Source organism: Monodelphis domestica, chromosome 6 (genome assembly GCF_027887165.1).
Source record: "Monodelphis domestica isolate mMonDom1 chromosome 6, mMonDom1.pri, whole genome shotgun sequence".
Classification (NCBI taxonomy): Eukaryota; Metazoa; Chordata; class Mammalia; order Didelphimorphia; family Didelphidae; genus Monodelphis; species Monodelphis domestica.
The window spans coordinates 184304728-184327002 of record NC_077232.1 but is presented as its reverse complement, the minus strand read 5'-3'; the positions used below and the strand labels follow the sequence as shown (position 1 = coordinate 184327002).

The following is a 22275-nucleotide window of genomic DNA, read 5'->3' as shown; positions in this document are numbered from 1 at the left end:
GTGGTAAGGGGTAGGCGATGGGGGGTAAATGACTTGCCCAGGGTCACATAGCTGGGAAGTGTCTGAGGCCAGATTTGAACCTAGGACCTCCCATCTCTAAGCCTGGCTCTGCCCCCTGAAGTAATATTTATAAAACACTTAGCATGATTCCTTGAACATAGGAGGTACTTAATAAATGTTTCTTCCTCTCATAAGCTAGGAAGTATCAAAGGCAAGGTCTGAATTTAGATTTTCCTGATTCCAGGTCCTACCTTCATATATCCAGTGTGCCACTTAGATCCCTCATGGCACAGAAGAGAAATACTTAGGTTTACAATCAGACTACTTGAATTCAAGGAGAAGGAAATGGAAACCATGCTTAGAAAACTTCAAATGGGATCACAACGAGTAAGACATGGCTGAAAATGACTGAACAGCAAAGTCTGAATCCAAATCTTGGTTATGCCATTTATAACCTATATGACCTTGGGAAAGTCCATAATCTCTTAAGTCCCTAGCTTCCTCCTTTGTCAAATAAGGTTGGACTAGCTCACTGGTGTCAAACTCAAATAGAAATAGTCTTTGTATTGACTTGATAAACATGGCCTCTTGTATTGTGTTTTTATTTTGTTAAATGTTTCCTAATTTACATTTTCATCCAGTTCTGCCTGACTTGGAGTTCTAGGTAGGAGTTTAACTTCTGAGATTCCTTCTAGCCTTAAATCTAGGATGTGATGACCTATAGTTGTGTTGGTGAATCTATGGCATGTGTGCTGGAGGGGGTTATTCCCTTCCCACGCTCCACAGAGCTGAAGGATATTTTTCACATCACCCACCCCTCTGCCTAGCAGCCCAATGGGAGTGTTTTCTCCATCCCCTGTCTAGGGGTGGCTCACATGTAGTGTGATGCAATTTGGGCACTTGGTCTCTAAAAGGTTCACCACCATGGACCTATAGTATCTATCTGAAAATTCAGAACTTTACAAACCTTCTATCACTATTGTGTCAGTTGTGATTATAATTAATACATACAAGTTTATTTAAATTTTTAGTCCTCTCCAATCCCTTGAAGATAGTGCACAGAGGAGACCTGTGAGCCAGGGTTATTGGTGAGTTCTAGACAAGGTCATAGAAACCACATTTTTTTCTTTCTCTCTTCTTTTCTTTTTGGTAGTATTTGTATCATTATCAGGATTCCAATGATAGATCTCTGTGTACTGAATATGCAGCTAACTTACCTTGGTGAGTCTGATTTATTAGTATTGCAGCTGACAAGGTTGCCCATTTGTTAGTGCTGATTTTATATTTGAATAGTTCAGTGCAAATAAATTTGAAGTATTGCTCCAAGTTAGTTCAGCTGTTTCATATTTCACGGAGAAGTCTGCCCAGAGGAACTTCTGCTTTTGATATTTCTATTGTGATAACTGTCCAATTTTTAACACAAATGTGTGGGGCCATTATGAAGATGCTCTGATTTGCACTTAAGAGCCTCTCCATTTGTGATTAGAATTGAATTTACTTGAGGTTGCAAAAGACTCCCCGTGTAGCTCCTAGCTCTAGATTGGAATCAGGGGAAGTGATCTGTGGAATTTAATCTGAGATGCATAGAGTTACTAAAGTTGGAGGAGGGGACTTTAGGGAGGATCATAGCTCTAGAGCTGGAAGAGACCCTGGAGGTCATCTAATTTAACCCTTTCATCTTAAAGCTAGGAAACCAAGACCCATAGAGAAAAAGTGGCTTGCACATTATCCCTAGCAATTATCAGGAGTGGGATTTAAGCTCATGTCCTTTATCTCCAAGGCCATTCTCTTTTCACTAAGAATGTAGAGAATTATGAATTTAGAGCTGGAAGGGATCATTTAGTCTGATATATCTTACCCACTCCCCTCATTTTCCCGATGAGGGAACTGAGACCCAGAGGGGGAGAAGGGACTTCATGTTCAGTTTGGGGTAGATGACACATGACCTCCTGGAATTGAATGATGGTTAATCAAATGTCCTTCCATTTATTTTGTCTGCAAACCCATTTATGAAAGACACAAGCACTCTTGTGACCTGGTTTATTATGATTAAGAATATTACCTCCACCTGTGAGGTGACTGAAATAACTAAATGAGCTAAGGAGTCCAGAAGGAAGGCTTAATTAATGAAACCAAATCTCAAAGAGCCAGGAGAGACAATCAAATCTGAAGATAGCATCCAGACTGCTCCCCACCTCAATATGTTCACCGTTACACAATTCATCCTTCTTGATCTTCCAATGAAGATGCTTAGTGTTAGCTAGAAGCTTTCAGGTTAATATTCCCAGTCATGATGAGGCAGGTTCACAGGGAGAGGCAGGAGCTGCCACAAGATCTGCATCATAAAGAGGTCACAATCTCTGCATGATATAATTAGCAGGGAGGCCTGACTCTTTAGTTACTCAGCTGCTGACCTCATTCAGCTTGACCTAACACCAGTAAGTCATTCAGTTTCTGCTCACTGCTTTTAGTTTTGTATTTTCCAACAAGTATAAATTTGTACCTCTACTAAGATCTTAATCTGTTGTCATCTCATGGTGTAGTGATGACCCTGGGCGCTTAAAAACTATGCCAGTAGAGAACAAGCTTTGGGATGGTCTGTGATCTGGTCAATAGGTTCTGTGTCTGGGGTTTGAGGACCTACTTGTTAGTGGGATGGTGACAATATAATGCATGTTTTTGGCCATAGAAATTCATTAATGATGACTCTCCTGAGATGTAGAGGGGCACCACCTTTTTCAGAGGTGGGAAAATCCATACTGATGAAATCATGGAACATTGAATTGATAGGATTAGGGCTAGGCTGGAATTGATCAGGCCAGAATTGATATGGTCAACATTTGGTGAAATTTTGCATTTCAATCTATTTGGCAATGATATAATACTTGAATGTGATTTATTGCCTTCTGTAGTAGAAAAGTTTGTTTCCTATAAGGATATTATGGTTTTCACACTGATGTTATTTTGAAATCTTCAAATCCCTAGGTGTTAGTATTGATTTCTTACAATAATTTTGCCAGACTAGGAACAAAAACTCTTGAGTATTTTCACTTTTCACTTCAGAGGATCCTGGCTTTTCCAAATAGGAATGAAGATTATTAAAGGATTGGTTTATCTGAATAAGAGGGCCCCCCCTATCTTCACTGAACTTATGAGACAGTAACCTTGGACTGTAGCTGACAAGATGGTGCCACAGACATTCTAAGATTCTCATTCTGGAGTGATTTATGCTGTTTCAAGTAGACTGTAACCATGGGGATGTCTACAACTAGAAAACCATTTAAATTAATCATTTATTGGTTTATTTGTTTAGAGTTTACATCTCATTTATTTTCCAAAAGGACTTGAGGCAGCTTATAAAATTAAAGTTAAGGTAAAATAAGATATCTGAGGATTAAAACAGAATTGAATCCATCTAAAAGGAATAGTGGAAATAAATATGATCATAGATCCAGAGCTGGAAAGAACCTCATAGGCCATATAATTCATTCTCTTTATTTCATAGACAAGGAAGCTGAATCCTGGATAAATTTCTTTATTGCTCTAAGATCACAAGTTCACTCAGATAGTAGACAACAAACCTATATTTGAATCATGTCTACTGGTTCCAAATCCATTATGTCAATCAATAAAATTTTATTCAAAGATTTTATTTTCCTGATTACATGCGATAATAATTTTCAACATATGTTTTTTGAAATTATAAGATCCAAATTGTCTTCTTCCCTCTTTTCCCTCCCCTTTCAGAGATGTTAGGTAATATGATCTGGGCAATAAACATCTTCTAAAAATTAATTAATTAATTTTGAATATTTGTTCCATGGTTCCATGATTTGTAATCTTTCCCACCCTTCTTCTCTCCCCACTCCTGGAGCTGACAAGCAATTTCACTGGGTTATATATATATAATTGCTCAAAACCTATTTCTATATTATTCATATTTGCAATAGAGTGATCTTTTAAAACCAGAATCTTAATCATATATCCATCGAACCATGTGATCAATTATATGTTTTTCTTCTGTGTTTATACTCCCACAGTTCTACAATAAACATTTTTAAGGAACTTATTGGTCAGCTCAGTGGCTCAGTAAATAGAGAGCCAGGTCTGGAGACAGGAGGTTCTAGGGTAGATGTAGCTTTAGACACTTTCTCACTGTATGACCCTGGGCATATCACTTAATCCCAATTGCATAGCCCTTACCACTCTTGCTTTGGGTCTGATACTTAGTATTATTTATGAGTCAGAAAGGCAAGGGTTTAAAAAAAAAAGAACTTATATGCCATTGGGAATACAAAAATCTAAAAACAAAGGAAAACAGTTCCTGCTCTCAGAGAGCTTAGATTTTCAAATCAAGGATGCTTTTTTCCCTACGACTTTGCCTCATATGTTACCAGATACTTAGTAGGAGTTTAATTACTATTCTTGAGCACTGAAATTGGAAAAAAAAGAAAGCACACTGAATTACATAGACTTCATCCTTTGAAAGAGGGAAGCATATCAATTCATCTGGAGAGAAAAAATGTTTTTCTTGGTTGTAAGTCTAAATTTTTAGTTTGTCCTCCTTGCCCAAGAGGCAGCAGTAGATGATGAGCTGACCTGAAAGTCAGGATGATATTGAAGTTTCAAGTTCCTGTTTGTTTCCCATGAAATGAGGCAAATCATTTCACGCCTGTCCCAGTCAGCTAAGACTAAAAGTTGCAGGGCAGATTCTGCATTGGTAAAGGGAGTTTCTTCACTGAAACTTTCCCATGCCAATGAAATGCTAGATGCTGTCCCACCCCATCTTACCTTAAGCAGCAAGCATAGTGCCTTTCCCATAAATAAATTGTTGATTGATTGATGAGAGAATTCAATTTCTAATTGTCAAGCTTCTTGCTAACATTTATAGTAAAGCTAGATGGCAAAGTTGTAAGATAACAATCATAAAAGGTCAGGCTATTTGCATTGGCTTTTCTTGTCCATCCATTTTCCAAGGGTAGGATATTTTAGTCATTACAACACTTGAGCAAGATCGCCTTTAAGGGTCAGAGAGTATAGACATGTTTATTTGCTTTTTAGGTCTTGCAATATTCAACAATTACCATGTCACTAACGTTGCTAGATTTGTTGGTCTAGCTCATCTGGGCTGAGGCAGCCTAGGGGTCCAGTTTTCCAATGTGGAGGAATTAGTGATTCTAGTCTAGTCCATCTGAGGAAGATAACTCAAAAGGGAACTAGTCAGAGGCTGTGGTGGATTATTCTGGTGTCGAGGTGACTGTAGGTTCTCAAAGGCTTTGTCCCAAAGCACAAACTCACACAGGTTCTGTAGTGCCAGGCTGGAAAAGTTTTGAAAATGTCCCTGGCAAGAGAATATATCTGTTACCTGAGGACCAGCCTACCTGCTAAGTGTGAAGAAAAGAATGAACTCTAGGAGGTTGACTACTAGGTGATGATAAGGAGGAGAGCAAGGAAAAGGCACCATCTAACTTTCTTTCTCTGGAGTTCAGGCTATCCACTAGACTCCTCCTTACCACATACATCCTATTATAAATGAGAAGGCTGAGAAAGAGGGAATAAACATTTATAGAGTACTTATCATATATCAGATTCCGTGCTAACCTCTTTTACAAATATTAGCTCCTTTGATCCTCACAATAACCTTGGGAGGTAGATACTATCATTTCCACTTTATAGAGGAAACTGAGGCAAGGAGAAATTAAGAGACTTATTCACAGTCACACAGCTGGTGAGGGACTGAGTCTAGATTTGAACCCTGGTCTTTCTAATGTCAGGCCCAGTGCTCTATCTACTGTTCTATCTTCCTGCCTCTAAATGAATTAAATTACATAAAGAAAACAAAAGTGTGCTATATTGGAAAAACCCAATTCATCCATAATCAAAGGACTTGTATTCAAATTCTGATCTTGATAATTCCTAGTTGTGTGGCCTTGGACAAATTATTTTATTTTCTGAGCCTCAGATCCTTCATCTGTAGATATTTTAATGGCTCATCAATCTTCCCTTCATCTGTAGATATTTTAATGGCTCATCAATCTTCCTGATGAAGGTTGTCCCTCTAATAGTGCAGGCTATAACCCAACCAGTCTTTCATATCCTTTAGGGTTCTTATCTATATCTTCCCATAAATAATTCATAAAGAACTGAATCAGCATGCTGGAGGTCTTCCTCTAGTTCTTAGCATTTCTTAGGTGCCAGCACAGAGCATTTAGTTTCCCACCATCGTTCTCCCCCAAAGACTTGTCTACTTCTCTTTCCCTTCATACCAGTGGCATGATATCTTTCAAGCCAGTATTTGTATGCAAATGAGGACTGGTGATATGCTGAGGTCTATTAAGATCCACCATCTGTTCTTGATGGCCCTTTGGGTCACTTGCAGTTTTGATTCTTCAGATTGTGGAATTCCATGACTTTCACTCATATGCTTCTGGGGAGATACTAAAATTCTTGGATTCTGAGGCAGTGAGCAGCTTGGGATCATCTAAAACATTAGAGTGCTTTCCAAATATAATTCAAATTCTTCCTTCAGTTATGGACCTGTCTTGTGATTGAATTACAAGGCCCAAGATATGTACAACTTGTCTAAGATGGTCCCACTGTAAGTGGCAAAGTCTCGAATCCAAAGTCTTGAAATTCACCCTCTATTTCATTGTATCACATCATAGTCCCAAGTCATTCAGGGCTGGAGCTGAAGCTACTGACCACTTAAAAAAGAACTTTCACCAAATTCTTTTTGAAACAACAATTACAACAAAAATCCTCCCCTTTCTCCCACTTCATCCAAATTAGTTAAAAGGTTATCTTTGGAAAATTTTTTCCTGAATTGATGAATTTCATTATAAATAAATGTTAATTTGAGGCCAGGTTCTTAAGGGTACTAACTAGGGGCAGAGGAGGAAAGGTCTTGGCTAGTCTAGATCTTAAGATTTTAAGGTTTGTTATCAAAAGATCTAGAAATTTGAGATTGCAGTTTACTGTAGAAACTTGTAGAACCCTGGCCTGAGCCTCTAATTTGTCCCCTGAGGCTGCTTCTATAACAATGGGTTCCCTAATAAATTAGATATTTTTTGAAGTCAGGAATTATTTTACTTATATCTTTGGATTTCTAACACTTAGCATAGTGCTTGACATAGTCTAAGCTCTTAAAAACAACAACAACAACCTTATCTTCCCTTTTAGAATCGATACCAAGCATTGATTCCAAAGCAGAAAACAGTAAGGGATAGGCAATTAGGGGGTCAATAACTTGCACAGGGTCACATAGGAAGTATCTGAGGTCAAATTTGAACCCAGGACCTCAAGTCTTTAGGCCTGGCTCTTGATCCACTGAACCACCTAGTTGCCCTGACCATAAACTCTTAATAATTATTTACTGAACTGAATTGGCTTGAAGAAATTATATTGCTAGCCCAAGTTGAAAAACACCTCTCTCCAACCAATCAACAAATAAATATGAGGTGGCACAAAACAGGAAAAACACCTCTAACAAAATGGGTGTCTACTTCCAGGAGTATTTGAGTCAAGGTCCCAATTTTCTTCGTCAACGACTCCTCTGGCAACCCTTCTGTCACATGGCCATTTCATTTCCAGGAAGGGAAGCGGGAATTTTATTGCATGTGAAAAAAAGTTAATAGCACTTTACAGTTCTTGCAGAGGAATAGTACACCATACTCTGACTTGTGAAATGAATCCAAAAGTCAATTGTCCTTTCTTGACTCAGCTTTGTTAATTTTCTTCTAAACATGAACAAGAACATCTTAATCCTTACTTCCAAGTTTATCATTATACATAGGTATAGGGTCTTCCTATAAAATAACATTTCCCTTATGATATCCTAGTTTCCTTATTTTCTCATATTGCTTGGAATGTTACCAATTATATGCTCATTTGGGTCATTTTGTATTTCCTTTTAAAAGGAGTCTATCAGTCTTGATGTTGATTAATTTAATAACATTGCTTATATTCTAATCTGTTGATGAGATTTTTATTTCTTGTTGGGATTTTGTTGGGAGTCAGAAAGGAAGAGGTAATGACTGATAAATTTAATAGAGATCATATCCAGGTAGAGCACCAAGTTACAGATTTTGGCCACATCAATATGTTTGCCATGATTCTCCTGTTAATGATTTATCACCTGGGGCTTACTTGGGTACCTCAAAGCTACACCATTCTAATGGCATCTGTGACAAATTCTACCAATGGAGAAAGACTGAGAGGAGAGTTGATCTTGGATTAGGGTCTTGGATTAACTTTGTTTGCTGTGTGAGAAACAGTTTAAATGAATCTTGAGAAGCTCACTCCTCACTAGGTTGGCTTTTGGGGGATGAGTTTTTAGGCCATAACCAACCACTCTAAAAGGATATCTAAATTGTAGAAGAATCGAGATCTTGGCCAATGGAATGGATGTTCACCCTCACAAAACCATTTACCACTGAGACATTGCAGTACACATGGTAGAAAAATAATCGTGCATTTTTATTGGAGAGCTGTGCCAAGGTCTATTAGATAGTTTAAAAAAATTTCTAGGAAAGGGAATCTGCCTTTAAATGCAGATCCTAGGTAAAATCCTTTGTAAGGACCTTGTTTGTGCTTTTGTAGCATTCTGCTAATGAGATGTATCATATAGCAACCAATCATATGCACCTCTGGAGTTCTACATGGGTACAGGGTTTCCTCACTGGAAATTTCCTGCACATCACTGAAAACAAGAGCAGAACTCTCTCTTGGCCATTTAAACAAATTTTGCAAAAAAACCATAATCTTATGTTCATCTTGTGGAGCAGTAAAAAGCAACACCAATGGGTGATAGAGCCATAGAATTTTATTACAGGTAGGGACATGAAACATCATCTTGTCAAATTCTACTTTCTCCCACTCTGTTTTAGAGACTACCATAGTCCAGAGAATGAAAAAAAATCTTGTTAATGGTCACAAAGCAAAGGCAAAATCCCAAGTCTTAGGACTCATAGATTTTAGCATTAAAATGGACAGTGGGTCATCTAGTTCAACTCTTTATTTAAAAATATATATATATATATTTGTTATAAATTTAGCAATATTTAACAAAGAATTCATTATACAAAGAATTTTACATGACTGTGAGCTCCTGTTTTATAGTTTTTTCTAACATGTATGTTAAATTTAATAAGAGTAACAACATTTCTATTTGTTCATTTTGACTTCTGAACTTTTTATCTTTCTTCCATGTATTTTAATATTTTTGATGCTCATTCCTTTTTCTTTTTTTTCTTTTGCATCTCATCACTATCCAGTAACTCATCTCTTGCCCCAAACAAGTTTTCCATTGTAACAAATAAATGTGGTCAAGCAAAACAAATAGCACAATGGCTATGTCTGAAAATGTGTGTTTCTCACTCTGTATCTTAAGAAGAAAGTCAGGGCTTCATCATTAGCCTTCTGAAGCCATGACTGGCCACTTAGATGATCAGGGTTCTGAAATCTTTCAAAATTACTTTCCTTTACATTTTTGTGGTCACCATATAAATTGTTTTCTGAGTCTTGCTCGTATCATTCTGCATTAGTTTATGAAATCTCCCATAGCAAAATAATATTCCAGTGCATATACCAGAATTTGTTCTGCTATTCTGTAATTCGTGGGTATCTACTTTGTCATGTTTCTTTGTTCCAATAAAATATTCGACTAAAATAGTTTTGTACATATGGGTTCTTTTCCTGTCTTTGACCTCTTTGAGTGAAATGCCTATAGTAGAATCCATAGGTTAAAGGGAATGTGTGATTTCATCACTTTTTAGGTGGTTGGTACTCCAAATTGTTTTTTAGAATTGTTGGATCAATTCACAGTTCTACTTACAGGGATTTAGTGTCTCTGTCCTTCTACTTACTCTCCAACAATTTCCATTAATATCTTGTAAAACTTTCCAATTTAATGGTTGTGAGATGAAACATCAGTCATTTAAGAGAGAAATTGCATTTCTCTTTTTAATGATTTGGAGCATCTGTCACATTTTTGTTGATAGTTTATACTTTTTTAAATTTGAGAATTGTCTTTTCATATCTTTTGAGCACTTTTTTTTTGTATGTGTGGGAATAATAATTTCTTTTTTCTAGAAGAAGAAATTGAGGTCCAAAGGAGGGAAATGAGTTACCTAATGACACATAGGCAGGTCTTTTGCTCTCAGTTCAGGAAGCTTGGGAAAGAGTGAGGACGGCGCTATTTAAAGTGCTACTAAGAAATGAATGACAACATAGGATCATAGATCATAGATCAGTACTGGAAGGGACCCCAGAGGTCATTTATTCAACCAACTCATTTTGCAGTTGAGGAAACAGACACAATTTCTTCTTTCTGTCTTGGCTCTTTTGGGAAGAATAGGATCAGAGGTGAGCATGACTCAAAAGATTTAAGACTCTATGTGAAACAAAACATGTTTGCATCAGGATTACTTAATCAGTCAACAAACACTTATTAAGCACTTAGTATATGCCAGGGATTGTGTTAAGTTCTAAGAATACAAATAAAGAGAAAAAACCTCACAGAGTTCGTTTTGAAAAGATAGCCGATGCAGACCCATGAAAAACTCATAAACTTATATTAGTTTATACCAACCAGAAGGTAGGTAAGTACCTGCCATCTGTATAAGCCAGTAAGTAGTGTAACACTGTCTTAACACTTCTTAATTAGGCTGTAATTCCTACAAGAGATCGTTGCTGATCTCATAAACTATGAATGTGAAACTTAAGTTAAATGTCCAATGTCACTTGTGCCCAGCCTAGAAATCAAGGCATGTGGTTAGCATCATGGCGAGAAAGTACAAGAAAATCCTCAAAACTGCTCTTAATATTTGTGAAGATGGTACAGTGAAGACAACATTGGCTTTGGAGAAATTCTGAACCTTATTTGTGTGTCACTGGGTACTGGACTGGATGGGCTCTTATGTCCCTATCATCCTGTGAACTCAGGAGTTTTCCTTTTCAAATTTGCCTTCACCATTGTTTCTCCATTGTTCTTCATGGGTTTCTCCTAACTTCTCTTGTGGAGACTGTTTACCTTTCTAATCTCTTGGGGGTAAAAGGACATAGTCAATCACTCCTTAAACACTTATTAAGTGCTAAGTTTTCAGGATACAAAGTTTTCAGATAACCATGTATAACATTTTTACTGTGTTAAGTTTTCAGGATACAAAAGAGGCATAAGTCAGTCCTTGCCCTCAAAGAGCCTACAATCTAATAGAGGAGACAACTTACAAATACATATCTACCAAGCAACCTATCTACAGGACAGATAGAAAATAATTAAGAAAGGGAAAGGCACTGGAATTAAGAGGGGATAGGGAAAGCTTCCTATAGAAGATTGACTTTTAGTGGGCATTTAAAGGAAGACAGCAAGGTCAGTAGTCAGAGTGGAAGAAGGGACAGCCTTCTAAATGGGAGGATATTCAGAGAGAATGACTGGAACCCTGAGAGAGAGTGTGTGCTCTTTTGGAAGAGCCAAGAGGCCAGTGTTACTAAATGGTACCCACTTGAGGAATAAGATAGGAGAAAACTGGACAGGGAAGAGGTGTTAGATTAAGAAGAGCCCTGAATGCTAAATAGAACTTTCAAGGAAAAACTCCAACAGGCTACAAGTTCACTGCATAAGGATTTGGAGGAGTGCAAGGAGAGGGCAAATCAGAGACAAAGAAAGCATGGGACCTCTGAAGAAGCTCTTGATAATCAGTTGCCTTGGAACTCTCCTCTCCCAAGATGGTTCTCGGCAACAGTGATGGCAGACTCCATTTCTCAATGTACTTCCTTTGCATGGCTAGCAAAGCTGTGATTTGGCTCAAGTGTGTAACTTAAGAAAAATTATAGTGTGGCTGTTTTAATTATAAGACTATGCAATTATCAGCAGGGTGCCTGAGAAATTTAGCATTTAATTGAAAAGTGCAGAATTACAGTGTAATTTTATCAACAGTCTTGCTGGATCAGAAGTCAGTTAAAACAACTGGGTTGTTTTAAGCAACTTTCATGTTTTCATGGAGAAAAGTATTCTCCTGAGAATGAAAATATTGTATTTTAGACCGTGTTAATCTTTTCTCTGAATAAGCATGAGCTCCCCTCTCCTATAATGAATGTAACCCCTACTATTCAGCAGAGAACTGAAGTGTTGAATCATACATAAGAAAGTGGCTAAGAGTATTTCATTACCCAACTAATTCTGTAATTTCCATAGACTTATGGAAAATGTTATTCACCTCTTGGGGAAAGCCTTTGGCAGTAAAACTACATTTTGCTTGGCATTCCATTTGCATCAGCTTTGCCTCTGGTTAGCCTGTTCATAATGTCAATAGTATACACACGATTTTTATGTCGTAGAAGAAAAAAAAAAGCCCAACTATCTCTGAGTTTGACCTGTATTTTTTTCCTACTGGTATTTAAACTCAGTGCTGAGTTGAAGATTTAGCAGACCTGACTCACTGTTTAAAATGTGGACAGGATGCAAAAATGACTGTTTTTAAGAAAGCACGTGGGAATCTGGAATTTTTATTTCTTATTCCTTTGTAGGCTCTTTGTTTCATTGCCCCTTTGGTGTAAAATAAAAGTGTCTAAAAGAGGATTGTGCTTCTCATGTGTAGAGAGATTTTCAGAGTTCTAGTCATCCAAGAATGTAACTTTAGCTATAAAACGCTCAAAAATATTTTCTTGTTCAAAAAGCAGACTATTGCAATCAATGAAAGTCAGATAGGAAAAGGAAGTAATTTTAAGAAACTTATTGTAATGGAGGTAATGGAGAGAGGACCAGTCTTGAAAACAGAAATCAACTCATTAATCAACCAACAAGCAAAGCATTTTTAAGTGCATACCATGTTTCAGGAATGATATTAGGTACTGGTGATAAAGAGGCAAAAATAAAAGGATCTCTGCCCTCAAGGATTTTATACTTTTTTTTTTTTGGCAGGACATAACATGTACAAATAGAGGAGCTAAAATATATACAAAGTAAACACACACAAATTTTTTTTTGAGGAAAGTACTAGATTGAGGCCATTCCTAATTCTTTTTAATTTTGGTGCCTTTCCTCTGAGATTTGAGGCTGCTGACTTTGTGCAACTCTGTGTCACTTCAATGCAATTCATGAACAAATCAAGACATTAACCCCATGATGCAATTGGTCCTCTTAGAAAAAAATGAAGGATGAACAACAACAATCACCTCTCAATACATCATATATACATACATACATACATATAAAAACCATGTACAAATTATATATCTGTACATTCACATATAATTTGAATGTGATTTTTTATTTGTGATCTCCCTCGACTTTCCCTCCCTTTCTTAGTATTCCCATTGCTTGGCACAGTGCCTGACACATAGTTGACCCTTAAAAATGCTAATTGACTTACTGTAAGGTTATCTTTAAAAACATAATACCTGTCATAGTATATATCCAAATAATTTTATTTTTTTTTGTTTGGTGGTGTTGTTATTGCAAATGGAATTAAAACTTGCATAGATTATGTTACAAGTTGAAAACAGTCTTCTCCTTAAGGAACCAAAGAGTTCCCTGTGACTTGTTGAGTATTGAATCCCAATTCTAGTACGTTTCTTACTCTAAAATCAATGAGTTCATTATTGGCTAGGTCAACATATTCAGAAAGAAAAAAGATTTTGGTTAATATCATTAAGATAGAAATATATTGTGAAATAATCCTGGAGTCTTTTGAAGTCTTGGCATATTTATCCTTTCAGAATTTTTTTATCTCAACTTCATTTTGGTGAAGTATTTTCTTCAGCATTTTAAAGTTTGCAAGCATGACAGCCTTTACTTTCCTCTTCCAAATTGGCAGCTTTGAGAAAAATTATTTCTAAGATGAATCCATATTAATGATTTTAGAATCACTAGTGATTGAAGTGAAGTGAAATATTATATATGCATAAATATACATATAGCTAAAAATATCTTCCAGATAATACAACCAATAGATGGTTCTTTAAAGTGGTCCAAGAGTGAGTTTTCTTTTTCAGTAAAAATTTGAAACTTTTGTTCTTAATTTGAAAAATGCTAGAAGATATTTTAAACTATCTATCTAACATTTTTTGTTATTTGTGGAAGAAAAAGTCTTTTCAATGAACTAGAGAAAGTACTCTGTATTTCTACAAGTGCCAAGTATATGAAATATTTGTTGGTCTTCTTCCCATAGGAAACTTGTCTTCTTAAAAATTAGTGAACTTCTTTCTCTGTGTAGCGAGCACTTACATTTTGCTCTAGCTTTTCTTGTCAAAAATATTTTTAAAATGCAAATAATTCACAGTCTTGCTTTTGATCAATTGATTACTTTTTGTGATTGCTGACCAAAATTATTTCTGAGTTGTTGGAAGTCTTTATTACTGTACATGTCTTTGTCAAAAGCAATGAAAGATAATGATTTGAGAGTCATTCTTTTTCATGAAGGCAGTAAATCCAGGTGTGTCACCAATGTGATCATGTGATCATGAACTCCATCTGTTCAAAGAATGTGAAGTTTTTTCTTTCAAGCTAAAATTTTGTTTGACAAAAGACCAAAACAAATCAATATTAAAAAAAAACCTTTAAAATATTTCTAAAATGTCAATAGATTGAAGTTTTCAGTAAAGACTTATAAAATAATATTTTAACATGTACATGGTAAACAAAAACATGGAGCTAGTTACATTGAACTATTTTTAGTTCTGTTCAATTATGATCTAGTGATGGATATAAGGTGAGTAATTTTGAAGTAGTGGTGAGCATAAGAAATATTTTGTTTATTTTAAAAATTTTGAATTTTATTTAAAATACTTTCCCATGGTTATATGATTTCATGTTGTCTCCCTCACCTCTTCCCTTCCCCCTCCTGGAGTTGACAAGGAATTTCACTGGGTTATATATATAATATATATATACACACATACATACACACATATAATCACTCAAAATCAATTTCCTTATTATTCATTTTTGTAATAGAGTAATCTTTAAAAACTCAAACTCCAAATCATATACCCATATAAACAATTGATAAACCATAGATTTTCTTTTGGATTTCTATTCCCACTGTTTTTTCTCTAGATGTGGATAGCATTCTTTCTCATAAGTCCCTCGGAGTTGTCCTGGATCACAGTATTGCTTTTAGTAGCAAAGTAAATTATATTTGATCATCCCACAATGTTTCAGTTACTGTGTATCATGTTCTCCTGGTTCTGCTTATTTCACTCTGCATCTGTTCATGTAAGTCTCTCCAATTCCTATAGAAATCCATCAGTTTATTATTTCTTATGTCACAATAGTATTTCATTAACATCATATACCCTATTTTGTTCATCCATTTCCCAATTGAAGGGCATTCCCTCATTTTCCAATTTTTACCATCACAAAAAATGCAGCTACAAAATATTTTTGTACAAACAGATACTTTCCCATTTTTTGAAATCTCTTTGGGATACAGACCTATTAGTGATATTGCTGGATCAAAGGGTATGTATTCTTTTAAATCCTTTGGGCATTTTTGCAAATTTGTAAGTTGCCTTCCAGAATAGTTGGATCAATTCACAACTCCAAAAGCAATACAGTGTTCTAATTTTGTCACATCCACTCCAATATCTAATATTTTCCTTTACTGTCATATTGGCTATTCAGTTAAGTGTAAGGCACTACCTCATAGTTGTTTTATTTTGATTTGTATTTCTCTAATCAGGAGGGATTTAGAACATTTTTATATGATTATTGATAGTTTTGATTATAAGGAATATTTTTATATATTTGCAATAACTAATGTGATTATGAAAAATATCTATGACTTTGCTAGTAAAGTCAATAGATACTGCTAATAATACACCAATATGTTGCCTACATTCATATTTGAAAGAAATACTAAATTCCAGCCAGCAGTTAGTGAAAATGAAGATGAATTTTTTTAATATCCTTGTTCATGAAGCCCATGAAATCTATCCATGGAATCTTTGGAGAATATGTTGGTCCCCTTCTCTGACTTAGCCTGAGTTTTGAAGAAAACAACGTTTTCCTAAGAGGTGGAAGTGAGAAAAGAATTCATCTTAAGAACTGAGTAGGAAGATGGGAGATTGAGTGTCAGATAGGAAAAGAGAGTAAGTCACTTTAGGTGGACTTGGTATCTAAAACCTGCTTCTGACATATCCCAACTAGATAACCTTTATCAAATTATTTAACCACTCGTTGCCTTTGATACCTGTCTAAGACTATAAGTTCAGGATTTGGAATGGAAGTCCTGATAAACATATCAAGGTTTTGCAAGGAAAAAAGAAAATCCAAGAAACATTGAACCAAGTAAATCAAGTTCCTTGAAATAATTCTGCCAAATAAATCACATCACAAACAATTATCATTCAAATTTTTAATTGAAATTATTTGTACATACTCAGAAAATTTTTTTTCTTGTTCTTTAATTGACAAAATTTTCACGGTGTCAAAAATAATCACTGCCATTTTCTGATGAAGTTGCCACTATTACATTCTATGGTGGAATAAGGAATATAGTCATTATAGATTTCTTTATGCTAATATTAATGCAATACATTTAAAAGGTTTGGATCTTTAAAATTTGGTTGACTGATTTACTAAGCTTAATTAAATTGCTAGACCTCATTCCTTGCAGATTTATAAATCTAGCAAGTAGATTCTGTTTGTTAAATTAATGCTGGGTGAAAAAAGTATACATTTTATTACTTTGTAGTATGTAGAATTCTAGACAGCAAGGTTAGCTTAGGTGGTTAGAGGATATTGCTAATGAGGCTATGACATACTGCTGTCATTTTCAATATTTGGCTTTTAACCATTGTTCTAGGACTCTGAAGACTTTTACTTCAGAAACTTCATCTAACTTGTCTCTAATTAGTAGGGTACATCCTTGTATCTTTTAACTTATTCTTATGTGGGTTCAATAATGCCATCACTTTAATTACTGACTTTTCAGTCCAAAACTTGTCTGTTTCTTGTTGAAATTTTCAGCACTCGCATATGCATTTCCTTTCATCTTTTCTAGTGAATTAAGCTCATGCTCCCTGAATTCTTTAAATTGGATGTTCATCTTCTTAAATTTGGGAAGGTAAACTCCAGTGGATTCCTGTAAAAACTTAGTATTGGAAAAAAAGATGATTGATTATTCCAATTATTGTGATTGTTGTGCAGCCTTGTTCAACTGAGACTAAACCTGGAAAAGTTCTACTATCCTCTTGTTTCAGCTCTTCTGGGTTCGTGATTAGCACATTTATTTCCTTTTGTTCATAGCTCTACTAGGCTAGAAACAGTGATTTTTGTATGAGCAAACATACAGTGCTACTTAAGAAAAATACATGCATACTGGCAGACAATTGACATTTGCTGGCAACCTTATCAAAAGTCATATATATCTGCCTGTGCATCTATGTTTTGGCCTTGAGGCTAAAACTGAAAATGAAGTGGGAAGGAACTAGTTCATAAACACAATCTCCTTCCTAAATCTTTGTTACAAAATGTATTCTTTTTGTCCCACATTCCAGGCACTTTTAATGAGTAAAAACAAATGAATAGTCCATCTGGGTTCAGATATAATAATATGTTGGTCATGGAATGTTAATGATTTAGTTTAGGCTCAGTCTTCACTGTATGTTCTATATTTCACCTCCATGCACAATAAAATAACACATCTCAGGCTGTTCACACTATATTGATGACATAGATGGCTTGAGGATCTGCTTCCCACAACTTCAACATCAGGAGATATCTTGAATACTCTCTTATAATATAGCATGGGGGCTAATCATCCATCAGTCACTATTCCAAATGACTGAATCTTTTTCTCTTAACCACAGAGTAGTTGCTACTTGATTTCCAACACAAGTCTCTAAAGATTAACTTTTTTTAAAGCAGTTGTATAAGGGCAGGAGAAGCTGCCATTGAACTCTAGATGGTATCCTGTGTTTGTGTTTCTGCCAGTGATAAGAAACAGCTAAGTATGAATGAGATTTTGGTTAGTCTTATTCCTATAGGAACCAAGAAAAATTTTGGAGGAATGCTTTTGTATTTTCCAGATTCTCAGGCAATGCAAAGCTTTCCATGAAAGAATGGATGAAGTACTTCAAAGAAGGAAAAAACAAAAATGAGTAGGAAGAGGCGGAGTAAAACTTGGATCTGTCAGGAACTTGGAGGGTAGATATTGGGACTCAGATAAGGACAAGAAGATGAACCATCAGACTTTTAGTATTAAATTGCAGGTTTGAAGTTCTTCTTATGGAAGGGAGAGAGATAGACACTGTGAAGGAAATAGCTTCTTGTCTTTTCTAGCTAGATGATGTAGAATTAGAGGTGTAGTCAGGAGAATCATCATTTAGTACTGGCCAGAGGAAGAAGAGATGACTTGTGGCAATGGATGACTCAAATTTCGGGGTACTGAAAGAACCATATATTGACCTGATATAAGCAATGAAGAAGTCTGCTGTCTTCATAGTTCAATATCTGGAACATGATGAACTTTCTGAGATTATTTAAGCTTTATGATTCCTATTTATTCATATAGGACCAAATTACATTGCTAAAAAGAATGGAGAAGGTATTACTAGAAGTACAGGGGCATTAGGATGAGATGCTGAATGCAGGGAAAAGCAAATAGCTCATTATGGCAGGATGTGGACTGCATGAAGGAAAGTAACCTGAAGTCATGCTAAAGCATCTTCTCGATTCATATTATAAAGACTTTTAAATAACAACCAGAGTATTTTGTATGAGGCCAAAGGTAGCCTTTGAAGGTTCTTAATTAGACATAGTCAGATTTGTGCTTTAGAAAACTCACTTTTGTCACTGTGAGGAAGATATATTAAGGAGAGGAGAGGCTGAAGGGAGGATCATAAATTAGGAGGCAGTTTCATGTAGTTCTTACTTCATAACTAGTCTGCTATTGACTCATGGAGGATGTTTTACTCTTATGGAATATGTCAGTTCTTTATAGATTCTGGCTATTAAGTCTTTGTCTGGCATTATTTACCAGAAATGTTTTTTTCAATCTGTTTTTTCTCTTTTAATTTTAGGAATTAATCTAATTATTTAATTATGAATTCTTGTTACATGGAATTCTTTGTTTTCATATAATTAAACTCATTGGTTTTTGTCTCCAAGAATCACTTTCTTTTGATAAAATATTCATCTTAATATCTGAGACAGCATATGTTTTTATTTCTCCACATTTTTATGATTTAAAGTATTTTATTCATTAATCCAGTGAGGGTTTGTGAGAGTGTATGATATAAATTCAAACCCATTTTAGCCATTTTTAGTTTCCTAAACAGTTTATTTTGAATTTTGACATGGGTTTATCAAACACTAATCTATTGTATGCTTTGGTATTTCTGGGTCCCCTATTCTGCCCCAGTGACCTTTTTTCTACCCCTTTCCCATATTGGTCTCTTCAAATAATAATTGTTATGTAGTAATTCAGCTATATAATAGCATAATTTAAAAAATTCACAGCATATAGAAAACAGCATATATGAAAATCTCCATACATTAAGGAAGGCAAGTGTTTCCTCCCTCTTAAAAATTAGGAGCATGCCTTTGTTTACATGTATTTGCCTTTGTTTTGGAAAGACCAGTTTGGTCCTCAACTCAGTCTTTCAATTGATTTCACCTTTATTGTATTTTTAAAAATTGTTTAAAATAGTTGACTTTAGAACTTCTCTTCTCCAATTGGCCATTTTGAAATGTGGAAAGATAAGTTCTTCTCTTTTTTATCCATCGACTTTTCTACATAAATTGTATTATGATGTTATTTAATTATAAAAGATAGTCTCTGGTATTTTGATTGCTAATTAATTTCTTCAGTATTGTCATTTTTATGTTTTCTCACTCTACTCATGAGCAGAGGAATATTGCTATATGTATCTGGACCTTTTTAGATTTCTGATAAAAATCATTTTGAAATTGTCTTTATTTAGGTCTTTCTTATTTTGACAATTCATGTCCATATACTTAATATATTTTGTTCTTGTTATATAAGGTATTTTGCTAATATATTTCCTTGATTACAGATAAGGCTTAAAATAGATCTTTCTATCTGTAAGAAACTTCCATTTTACCCTTAGATCATCTGAAGCTATCCTCCCAGAGTTTTACATCATTTAGATGTGAATTTTCATTTTGGATTTCTTTCTACATATCTGACCTCTTGGTCTCCTTTGACATTATATAGCTCTCTCTCTGTCTCTCCATCTGCCTCTCTCTTTCTCTGTCTCTCTGTCATTCTATCTCTCTCTGTCTCTCCTTCCCATCTAGAAGAGTATTCAGACTCTTCCTCTAACGTTTTTGGCTCATTACATCGCCTACAGTGGAGTACTCCATTGGGAATTTGATTAAATGTTAGGTTTTAGTTTATGTCTAAGGTCCCCCAAAGGGGAAATAGAATGAGTATGGGTTGGGTCTTTATTTGCTATTTATAAAGGCATACCAATCACAAAAATACTCTTAAATACATACTGGGAGACTTAGAATATATTTTTTTCACTGTCCCAGGAAGTTGAGACCTTGTCTAAACATGGGGTTTTTGGCTAGGACTCTTGAGTAGTCATTTCACATTTCAGTTCAAATTTAAATTCTTCCTTCATTGATTTTATGTGCATATATTGCACATACACATATGAATCTCCATACTTATATTCTGTATTCATCTTCCACTCTAACAGGGTTAGTTTCTACGAATGCTTTTCTTTGATGCCAATTAGCTTAGATCAAATGATTCAGGATTGCCTTGAAATCACAAAATAGTCTTAAAGCTTAGCCAAATATGTAATGACATCCATAATTGTTCACCTAAGATCGGGAAAAAAGAAACATAGAAGACATCCATCCCCAAACCCAGGATCATATTTGCATTGGGTAGGACATGGGCTTTAGTTGCTATGTACTCGTGGCTGCATGGTGACTGGACACACACTAAGGTGAGTTATAGTTCCTACTACCCCTACTAAGGCAAATATGACCCTTGGTGTAGGGATGCCTTTGGGGTGTGTGTGTGTGTGTGTGTGTGTGTGTGTGTGTGTGTGTGTGTGTGTTTGTTTGTTTGTTTCTTATCTTAGGTGAACAAGAATGAAGGAAACACTGAAGGGGAAACTTGAGAGGAAAAAGAATAGGATCAAGGATACAAGTGAGCAAATAGTCTTGTTATAAGAAGGGTCACCCCTTTCAAAGTGCCTGGTCCATCTTGGGTGCCTACTTTTCATTCAACTTTCACTTGTGTGTCCAAGAATCCATACCCTAAGAAAACTGTATTCATAGATGGGGTAACCAATAGCCTCAAAACTATCAATGAGTTATGGGGATGTCTATCCCAAACATGTGAAGACTTACTTTGGAAGAACTAGTAGAGGAGAACAATTTGTTCCAACAGCCATGAAGGTGAATCAGGTGCTGTGGAGTTCTTAGAGCTTGGATCAGACATCAAAGATGTCAAGGTCATCCACTGCAAACTGGACCATTGCCAGTCTTTTTGACTTTTCCCCATATTTGAATGACTCTGGGAGAATGAGGCTGATGAATTTGTGCAATTCTCAAATCTGATTCTCTCCCAAGTCAAGACAATGGACCAACAACAGTAGAGTCTAGAACAATAAAAGAAGAATGAAAGATAATGTAGAAAACTTTTGATATTTGGAGTAGAGAGAGGGAGTTCATGACAGATGGCCTCAGTTTTCTAATTAAAGTTTTAATTGAAGTATGGAGATTTATATTGTTTTTCAAAATTTCATCATAAAATGGGGTTAGAAGAGGTAATGATCCCAATTAATAAACAGAGGTGGAAGATCTGAATGTGAAAATGAATGGGCATGTGTATCAAAGAACCTTTAGAGTAGAAGGAAGAGGAAGAGGGAATAATCACATTGACTATTAGGCACTATGCTAAGTACTTTACAAATATCCTCTATTTCATCAATTTATTTTGTTTTCTCTTAATTTGTTTAGTAGATAAGTTGTAGAGTTAACATAACATTGGAACTATTTTGTTCAGTCATTTCAGGCACATCTGGCTCTTTGTGATCCCATTTGGGGTTTTCTTGACAAAGACACTGGAGTGGTTTGCCATTTCTTTTTCCAGTTCATTTTACAGATGAGGAAATGGAGGCAAACAAGGTTAATTGATTTGCCCAGGGTCACATAGCAAGTAAATGTCTGAGGTCAGATTTAAATTCAGAAAGCAGAGTCTTCCTGACTTCAGGTCTGGCACTGTTATTTTTTACAGAATTAACCTGTGTCTGCTCCTGTGGAAAAATTTCTTGAGGGAAAAACATATT

At 35.5% G+C, this 22275-nt stretch overlaps 1 protein-coding gene across 3 annotated transcripts in view; it reads left to right on the top strand.

Annotated features, from left to right (window-relative positions):
* The first annotated feature begins 2385 nt into the window (after nt 1-2385).
* The window catches only part of IQCM (IQ motif containing M), a 524263-nt gene continuing 504373 nt past the window's right edge, over nt 2386-22275 (top strand). For all 3 annotated transcript variants that reach the window (XM_056802759.1, XM_007496247.2, XM_056802758.1), the window contains exon 1: nt 2386-2438. The gene's annotated coding sequence lies outside the window, so the exon portion shown is untranslated. The remainder of the gene's footprint in view (nt 2439-22275) is intronic.